Here is an 8388-nt window from a genome sequence, read left to right as displayed (position 1 = left end):
ACTCCAGTAATGTACATCATGAACTTCAAAATATGAGAAACAAATAATGAGTACATAATTCATCAATATATTACATTCAAAAATATGTTATAAACGAAAGTACATAATAAGGAAACATATAGTAAAATAGATATGGTATAGATCGTAAATCTACATCCATTTATTTGATATGGACATATAATAGGAAATTTATTCATTAAAGTAGTCACTTGTTGGCTCAGCGATTTTTGTATCCAGGTCATCCACAAGGTTTGCCTCTTTTCCTTTTCCTTTTAGGGATTCCTGATATTGATTAACAGAATATTGATTTGTTCGACAGTTTTTAGACCAATGGCCAATTTTACCACATCGATAACAAGAATCTTCAATATTCTTTGAAGAGCTTCCTTCAACATTATGATTTGTGGGATTGTATGGTGGTTGAAATTTATAATTTTGTGGATTATTATTTCTTTATCCACGACCACGACCACCATAACCATTACGACCACGACCACCACCACGACCATTACCATAAGAGTGATTTCGAACATAGTTATGATTTTTATTATTGTTATGGTAATTTCCATGATGATGATTTTGGCCAATATGACCACGACCTCGCCCACGTCCTCGTCCATGTGCATTTTATTATTATTATTATTATTGTTAATAGCATTAGCTTCAGAAAATGCTTGCGCACCCGTAGGACGAGATTCTTGATTCTTCATCAGTAATTCTTTATTCACTTCTGCAACTAAGAGATAAGTTTGAAGTTTGGAAAACGTTTTGTAATTCTACAATCTCAAATTTTCTTGTATAGTTATATTTGCAGAATGCATTGTGTAGAAAGTTTTCTCCATCATATCAGCATCACTTATTTCTTGACCACAGAATTGAAGCTTTGAACGGATCTTGAACATGGACGAGCTGTATTCACTTACCTTTTTAAAATCTTGGAACCTTAGATTTCTCCATTCTTTCCTCGCAGCTGGGAGTAATATTTCCTTTTGATTATCGAATCTACTCTTAATACTTTCCCATAAAACATGTGGACCTTTGATAGTGAGATACATATGTTTTAAGGTGATATCAATACGTTTGTGAATAAAAGCAATTGATTTTAATTTATCTTGATCAGAACAAGTATTGTTTTCTCTTAAAGTTTCTAGAATACCCAATGATCCAAGATTTATTTCTACATCCATGACCCATGATGTGTAGTTTGTTCCCGATACGTCTAGGGCATCAAACTCAAGCTTTGATAAGTTTGACATTTTCTATTTTCAGAAAGATGAACAACATAAATCATAATCATGATCAATTTCTAATAACATGAAATTAGAATCATTTTAAATTCATAAGTAGCAAACAACATAATAATGGTATGATTACAAATAATAAAACCACAAGGGCATGATAGAATATAGGTTCACCCGGTGGTATATTAGCAACAATGATGATAGTTAATATGACCAATACAATAGGAAAAATCATCCTTGTGTGAATCATCTTTACCAAAACTTTTTAAGAGTGGTAATCTGAGAAAATGAAGATTGATTTGTGAAAATGTGAAAACGAAGATGTTTATTTTATATTTGAAAAATATAGTCGTTGTAACGTCGTCAGTTGACGTTAACAACCGTTATGTATATATGACCGTTGTAACGTCGTTAGTTGACGTTAACGACTGTTATGTACTCGTTATATTAATAATAATTTGAATAAAAGAATTTTATTAGTATAAATATGATTACTATAAAATACATTTAGTATAAATACGTTTAGTATAAATACTAAGATTAAGAGAATAAACATATTATGCATAAATAATAAATTTAAGAATAAACATTAGTATGCATGAAATAAATAATGATTAATTGCATATAAATGTTAGATAACATAAATATAAATGTTAGTGAAGTTAATAAGAGTTAGATTACAGAAATATAATTCAGGCGGTATAACCGACCAAATATAACTTAAATAACATAAATATAAATGTTAGTGAAGTTAATAAAAGTTAGATTACAGAAATATAATTCAGGCGGTATAACCGACCATATATAACTTAAATAACATAAATATAAATGTTAGTGAAGTTAATAAAAGTTAGATTACAGAAATATAATTCAGGTGGTATAACCGACCATATATAACTTAAATAACATAAATATAAATGTTAGTTATGATGATAATAATATTTACCTTACTAATAAATAATAGAAGATATCGTTAAAGAATTTTTTCTTTTTTACCTTGATTAGTGACTTGTGATTGCTTAGATAAAACCTTGATTATACGGAGCACTTCGTGCTGATAACGTGTTATAATTCAGTAGGCTTATAACTACCTTTAGTGGTTTGATGTTATAATTCAGTAGGCTTATAACTACCTTTAGTGGTTTGATTCTTGATTAAGAATACTAATAAAATTATAAGAGGAGCAAAGAGAGTATATGAGAAGAATATATATTATATATATATGAAATTGATATATGATATTGGTGCATCTCTTACACTTCCATTTGATGCATATTTATAGTGCATAAGATATACTGTACAATACCCATATTTTCAATATGTAAATAGTAAAGAGATAAAGCTAACACCCACTTGCTTGACTTTTAATTTCATAACAAAAACGTAATTATATCTATGTTAAATTTGTGGTCCTTAAGATATACTATCTACAAAATGTTATTTGCATATACAAAAATGTTATTTGTAATGTAGTAAAATATTTAATAGTGAGTAAAAAGTAAATGTAATACTCCGTAAAATGCATAGCTCATACACCATATATCAAAAATGTCGGGTAATTTGTAATCGGATTGTTATTTTGGTGTTGTTTATCATTTTTTAGTTAGATTTGATTTATTGTTTTGGTTCTTGTTTTTTATCGTGTTTCGGCATCGTTTTAGTGATTCGGTTGTTTAAGGCGCGGGTTTAGTTAGCTTTTGCTCTTTAGTTAGCGATAAGGATCGTTTACCAATTCCGAATTTTGCGGCGTTTCTATTTTGATTGTATCTTTGTTCGTCTTTTTCATCTATTTATGAAAAAAACTTTGTTCTAATATTATCGTTATTTTAGCCAAAATAAGAAAAAAAAATAAACCACTCAGGCTTGCCTGAGTGGCCACCGAGTTGTCCAATGAAGCACACCACCCGGGTTCAACCCTTGGCTCTGTCAAATTGTTCAAAAGGGAGTGTGACAAGAGGGTGCGCATAATGCGCAATTCACCCGGTACCAGGTCTCGCGCTCGGGGGACTTGATTACCCGAGGTTTTACCTTCTATAGGGGAGCCAATGTGCTCGTTCATAGGAGGGTTTCCTTGCTTACAAAAAAAAAATAATAATAAAATAATGAATAGATATCCCACTTTAGAATTGTTTTTTTTTTTTAACTTACGTCGACTGTTAAACACAGTTTATTCATTTTGTTAAACATTTCAAAGGTTAAACTAAAACTTTATAACCTTTTAAGATTTTAAAGGTTTTTCAACAGTATACTTTAGAAAATTAGATAGTTTGAGTTTCCAGAGATTAATAAATATTTTTTATTTATATTTTACGTGTGTGTATATATATATATACTAGCTGAAGACCCGCGAATTCGCAGGGTTTTCTAGAATTTAATCACGAGTGACTTTTAAGAATCATTATATTTTATATAGTGATGGTAATGTTTTTACTACATCAATTTAGTTAAAGTACATTGGTCATTACATCTTTAAAAATCAAGATCTCCACATCATCTAAAATCAAATCTTTTTATTGCCTATTTAACTGAACATTTTTTAAATTAAACCTTTTCAAATTAAAACATAACCCAAATGACATGTTTATACAGCAAAAGAAATTACATGGTGAAAAAGCGTCAATCGACCTTTGTATACTGCCAACCAGGATTGTGATTTAATCAACAAATAAAAGAAGAAATCTCACTGCTTCAGAGGCGTCTTTAGCAGCTGCTGTAAACCAGCGAGACCGTTGTTGATTCATTTTAGCTCTGGAAGCCACACCGTCTCTAGAAAACGGAAGTGCATACAGATGAGAGCTAGTTCAGCATGTACCTTATGCACAACGTCATCTACCATCCAATGTTAAAAGCCTGTAAACAACGCAATAACATGGTACAATTCCAAATAATAAGTTTATCATGAAAAATGTAGGTAAAATAAGAAAAGATCGACACTTAAGAATAATCTATAAAGCAAAAAAGTTCATAATATATATTTAGCTTGTAAAAAAAAAAAAAATTTGAATGACGAATTTTTATCAGCAGATCATTTATTTCAACGACCCTCATCATTTGCAACCACACACGCTAGAAGGAAACTTCTACCCGGGTTGCTTGGCAACTAATCGCGGGACCTGGGTTGGTTGACAACTAATCGCTTTTAAATTGGAGAGAAAACCTTCCGCCCCCATGAATTGAACCCGGCTTGCTTCTAATCGCGGACCCTTCCACACTGAGGCATGATACCATTGAAGTAAACATTCGTTGATATTTAGCTTGTAACAAATGAAATTAGAATAATATCATTAGCATATTTTCATCTCATTATGAATCAACTACAATATATTATTACATATGTGTGAATGTGTCCATCAAATCAAAACATTGCCTTATGCTAGCCACCTTCGCTTCTAACAAATGCTCTATAGTTATGAATCAACTACAATATATTATTACATATGTGTGAATGTATCCATCAAATCAAAACATTGCCTTATGCTAGCCACCTTCGCTTCTAACAAATGCTCTATAGTTACAGTTACCTTGCATGTTTGTTTACATAAAAAACAGAGTGGACTTTTATCAGAAAATCAGTTAAGGACCCAAGTGGCCAAGTTACACAAACTTTATATTTGGAATGCTTACATAAAAAAACATTACCATCATCTTGATGGTCGCGAGAACAACAAACTATTCCCGTTAGTGTTACAAACAACCATCATAATGTTACTGAGGATCACCATCTGTTGTAACCCCATATTTGGGCACATCACTATTTGCCTATACATGTTTATGATACATTGATACCCAATATCTAACAGATAAAAAACATGTAAGTTGAATTTGCCATGAAGGATTTTTAACTAAGACATACCAATTAAAAAGGGATACAATTGCCATTTGCATCAACAGTATCAGCGAAATAAAATATTTGATTAAAGAACACCTTTTTAGAAAAATTAATCACGGACTAAAGGAAGAATAATAAATTAAAAGCAATATGATAATATCAATACAGATAACTTCACATAGCAAAAAGCTAAAACCCTCACAAATAAATACATACATCTAAAGAAAACAGGCTAAAACCCTAACACATAAAAAAGGCTAATGCCTAAACATGAATACTAAGATAACTGATACGAAAATCTTCCCACTTTAAAACAAATGAGTCGAATTTGACACCTTACAACCAAAGGGTGCATTGGAGTTCAGTTCCTACATAGATAGACAACCTTCTATTTCATGTTTAATATGAAATCTTGGGTAAACTTGAGTAGTACAAAGGTGGGTCACTATCCCTAATTTCAATGGGTGGTGTTTTAACATCAAATAAAAAAAATAGTGTGAAGAGAAATAGCTTACACAAAATTCTAATTGCTGAAATTTACGATCAATGCTACAAACATGAAGTTGCTTTAGCACCGTAGCACGAACTGCAAATTTAATTTTTATCAACATGTGTTATACCATCAGCTTGCTCCTCATTATTGGACTTCTCTAATTTGTATTTAGATGGGTGCCATTTAAACATGAGAGGATCAAATAATAAAATAGTACGAAGCAATAGTAGCTTACACAGGAAAAACCTCCTCCATAGCGGTTAATGTATATCAACACCAGTAAAGAATGTGACAAAAAATGATAACACTAACCATCCCATCCATGAGATTTCTACTCGTGCACAGGGACCCTTAACCCCGATCCTTTGTGTGTTTCAGCTCCCTGTATAATATTCACAGCTGATATCGTTAAATAAGTGATAACTAATATTTATCAAACTAAATAAACAATAAATAGTAGTAGCTTTGTATGGACCTTTAGGTAGCCACCAAGATCATATGTATGGAGTCCCACGAGGTGTCCCAGGCCATGTGGCATAAATATAGAACCCAGACGTTCGACCATCATTTCATCAACATCTCTAGAGGCAAGTCACATGAATAATAAGATTTGTGAAAGTACAAAAAAATATTTTCTATGAATGGTCAAAATGTCCAATACAGATGTGATATTCACATAGAATAACTTGTGTGTAGAAAACTAACTTGCCCAAAATATCGAACTTTTGACCTTTCCACCATATCTGCAGTAGGGTGAGAAAGTCATCTAACAAATTCCAATCATTAATAAAATTAAAACTTTATCACTTCAAACTAACACCATAATTTGTTGTTGTTAGTAACTCAAATGAGCACAATATACGTATAGATAGATACGGAGTACATATTAACATAATGCATCGTATATAAAACGCTAAGTAGATATTTTATGAGGTGTATAACCAAAACTGGTCCAGAATCCCATATAACAACCGAAATGCATCAAAGTGACTGATGATGATCACATGACTGCTATAACTCATCATAGAACATGGAATACTTACTACTTCTTGGTTGCTGCAACATCCTAAAATTACTAAGAAAAAGGCAAAGCTTGTAAGTAGAGTAGGTGCAAAGATTTCCGGATGTGCCTTACAGGTCGGTACTCATGTTGGATATAAATTATCACCCTTCCAATTAATGAGCTAATATTAGAAATTTTAGATCCAAACCACCCGCAAACTAAGGTATTTAGATTTAATAAGCAATTTCTAACACACATAAGAGTATTATTGTACCAGAAGAAACGTGATTTTTGTATAAGTAGATGACTGAATCTGGTCAACGACTTGCTGCAGCAGCTTCTCTCATATAGGTGGCTGCCTGTGTAACAAAAAGATCACATTAAGCATAAATTTTATAGAATGCTATTAACAAACAGATCACAGTAAGCATAAATTTTATAGAACACTATTATCTGTCAAACAACAGCAACACACATAACAGGTGTAAATCAATGAAACCTTACTAAATCACGTAACCGTGTAATCAATTGATTTACGAAACGCTATTCATCAAAAAACATTTTAACCTGATACATCAAGATTGATCGACTTACCTAAAACCGTAAATGCAAAGGGATATCAAACCCTAACGCTTTGATGTTTAAGAAAATCAATTTTCTTTCGATAATTGGATGATGAACCGTATTTATCAAACAATTATTCTACAGAACTGTTGAATCAATCGAAATAACAATGAACGATGAACGTACCTTTTATGACGGTTATAGAAAACGCGCATTAGATGTGTCACAGCGATGTTGAGAGCGTATTATTAACTTTGATCATTCTGATTGAACTTGCGAATGAGTTCTCTTCCAAAAACCCCTAATTTCCTTTAATTTTCCCGTTTGATGATGATGATGATGAATACAGAGTGATATTGCTTGAACCCCTATTTTCCCTAATTTGTTCCGAGTTGTTTTGGATGGATAGGGGTACAAACGAGAATTTAGGTCAGTAACCATCACATATCACGTGATTTGTTAGATTAGGGATAATGGATGGATGAGATTAAATCATCAAGAATAGTCATAAAACTGGACAAAATTAATCAAAATTCAGTCATTAATAAAAATTTTATATATATAAAGAATTTTGTCATCCCATTTGACACTAAAAACCCAATCTGACACAAGTAGTTCAAGCTAGTTTTAAAACATTACTCCTCTTACTTGATTAACCATAACCCAAATTGACATCTTTTTAAGTGAATGCGTCATAATGGACCACATGATATTACTTTCGCCCGTACAAACTTGATTTACCGAACATTTCTTCCCATAGATACCAACATATCCCCACTTATTATTCCAGCCTAGCCATGATATCCTAGTAAAAGGAAGTACATGTGATGTCTAAAATCTAAAGATAATTTACCCATTACCCAACCTTAACCTACCCATTTTAACACCTCAACACCCAACAAATTACAAAGACATGAACAAACCCGATTTTTAAATATGTAGCACAATCACATCTAATTTGGTCCATTAAGGTAATGATCGAATAACTTCTATAACATTGTTACCATATGCAGTTTGTGTTGGTTTGATTTTTTGGCTAGTAGAAGAAATGTTTTTTGCTTAGTCCCACATCGGTGGATGGAAAGAGTGGGAAGTAATCTCTTTGGTTATAAAAGGAGCTTATGGGATTACTTCCAAATTGCACCAATCAATACACTTTAAGTATTTGATTATTTCTTTCTTTCTTACCCTTGTTTGAGAGTTGTATAAGTTAAATATTTTGGAGAGTGTAGTTGGCTTAAGAGAGTTGTCTATATCA

The 8388-nt window shown here is 31.9% G+C and overlaps 1 long non-coding RNA gene across 4 annotated transcripts; it reads right to left on the bottom strand.

The window, feature by feature from the left end:
* Nucleotides 1-3744: 3744 nt before the first annotated feature.
* LOC139899535 (uncharacterized) lies at nucleotides 3745-7527 on the bottom strand. 4 transcript variants are annotated; one of them, XR_011777555.1, is made up of 5 exons: nucleotides 7317-7527; nucleotides 6841-6925; nucleotides 6269-6306; nucleotides 6039-6144; nucleotides 3745-5945 (listed from the first exon to the last, which is right to left on the bottom strand). It is a non-coding gene; the product is annotated as an uncharacterized lncRNA (long non-coding RNA). The 4 variants fall into 4 exon arrangements; XR_011777554.1 differs by having other exon boundaries at nucleotides 3745-4091; nucleotides 4326-5945; nucleotides 6039-6925; XR_011777556.1 differs by having other exon boundaries at nucleotides 3745-5656; nucleotides 5799-5945; nucleotides 6039-6925.
* Between the last annotated feature and the right edge of the window lie 861 nt (nucleotides 7528-8388).

This window comes from Rutidosis leptorrhynchoides, chromosome 3, assembly GCF_046630445.1.
Source record: "Rutidosis leptorrhynchoides isolate AG116_Rl617_1_P2 chromosome 3, CSIRO_AGI_Rlap_v1, whole genome shotgun sequence".
NCBI classification, from domain to species: Eukaryota; Viridiplantae; Streptophyta; class Magnoliopsida; order Asterales; family Asteraceae; genus Rutidosis; species Rutidosis leptorrhynchoides.
Note: the sequence above shows the minus strand (reverse complement) of the source record. Positions and strands in the feature narration are given on the sequence as shown.